At 38.6% G+C, this 1,742-nt stretch overlaps 1 pseudogene; it reads right to left on the reverse strand.

Moving 5' to 3' along the window:
• Positions 1–895: 895 nt before the first annotated feature.
• LOC145573448 (small nucleolar RNA R71) lies at positions 896–992 on the reverse strand (annotated as a pseudogene).
• Between the last annotated feature and the right edge of the window lie 750 nt (positions 993–1,742).

A 1,742-nucleotide genomic window follows, 5' to 3' on the forward strand; every position in this document is an offset into this window, starting at 1 on the left:
TTGTTAGCTTTGATTGTATTGATTTGCTAGTTTAGACCAACCCAATTACTTAAGATTTTGGAATAGCTTAACTAGAGACTTTAGCTTATACCTCATTCCCTTGGATATGACCCGGACTTACCCCTATACTTAGGGTTGGGTATGATTATAAATTTGGTTTTGATCGGGGGATTCTTAGAACTCAACGACCTAGGTTTTCCTCCCATAAAAAATGGCGGTGTTTCCGGGGAATTGCATGGCTATTTGCTATTGTTGATTGAGTCTATTCCACTTTATTTGAAAAATACAAAAATATTTTATTTATTTTAGGCTACATTTGTAGCCGTGCTATTAATATTTTCCTTTGAGATTTGTATGCGCAGGGCACGAGATCGAAATTTAGTGCCATTTGATCTAGAAATTGAGAGGACCATAACAAGGATAAGGGTTGCTAATCGTTCCTCTAGCTCAAGTCCCTCAAGAGAGGAAAACAATCAAGAAGAAGAAGAATAACGAGAAAGCATGGGTTCTAATCCGAGAGTAGCATTGAAGGAGTTGGTAACTCCGGGAGCTTATAGGTTTGAAACCGGAATTTTACTCCTCCCACGACATCAGCAAATGACTTTGAGATAAGACCGACGATAATTACATTGATAAAGAGGAGTTAATTTAGTGGATCCAAGCATGTGAGTCCCCTCAACAATCTTAAGGAGTTTTAGAAGTATTGCAATACCATCAAGGTGAATGGGGTTACTCAAGAGTTCATTCAACTTAAAATTTTCCCTTTTCTCTCATTGGACGTGCATTGGAGTGGTTAGACAAGGAGGTGAAACCAAAATCTTTGAGAACATGGGATGAAGTGACTAAGGAGTTTCTATCTCGGTTCTACCCACAAAAGAAGATGGCCGAAGCAAGAGCCCTCATTCAAAGCTTCAAGAAAAAGCCCATGAAAGTCTTTATGAGGCATGGGAGAGGTATAAGGAATACCAAAGATAGTGCCCACACCATGGGATTCCCACCTCACAAATCATCTAAATCTTTTATGGAGGTCTAAGCCCTCAAGGAAAATCTTGCTTAGATGCCGGTGCTGAAGGCCCTATCATGAACAAAACAGAGGATGAGGTGGTGGACTTAATTGAAGATGTGGTAAGGTATCACATGGATTGGCAAGAAGGTGCGAGAGAGTCGACAAGCAAGAGTGGTTCTACATGGTATTCAATCAACAATCTCAATGCCATCAACAATTTGTCCTCACAAATTTCAAACATGGGAAAGGAGATGACCTCGATCAAAACTAAGCTTGAGAGTGCTTCATCAAAAGCACCAATTCTTCCCTCCCACAATAAGGGGAGAGGTACATCTTCTAACTCAATTCCTCCTTCTACGTCAAACAATATGCCAAATGGATGTTTGTTTTATGATGTATGTGGATCATATGACCATACATGCTGCTTCTAATTGTCCACATGCTTTTGATAATTGTGATGATGTTGACAATAATGATTGTGAACATGTGAACTTTGTTTCAAACAATAACGATGGGAAAAGATTTGATGGACAAAGGAATTTTGGGAATAGAAATTCTCACCAACAAGGAAACTTTGATAATTATAACTAAAATGGTGGTTATAGGAACCAAGGAAATCAAAAAATTTTCGAGGAAACTATAACAATCAAGGTTATAATAATCAAAGTCAAGGTCGAGGGTATGGAAACCAAAGCCAAAATCAAGGCTATGGTAATCATAACCAAAACAATGGTCA

Source organism: Chenopodium album, chromosome 12, assembly GCF_948465745.1.
Source record: "Chenopodium album chromosome 12, dcCheAlbu1.1, whole genome shotgun sequence".
Classification (NCBI taxonomy): Eukaryota; Viridiplantae; Streptophyta; class Magnoliopsida; order Caryophyllales; family Amaranthaceae; genus Chenopodium; species Chenopodium album.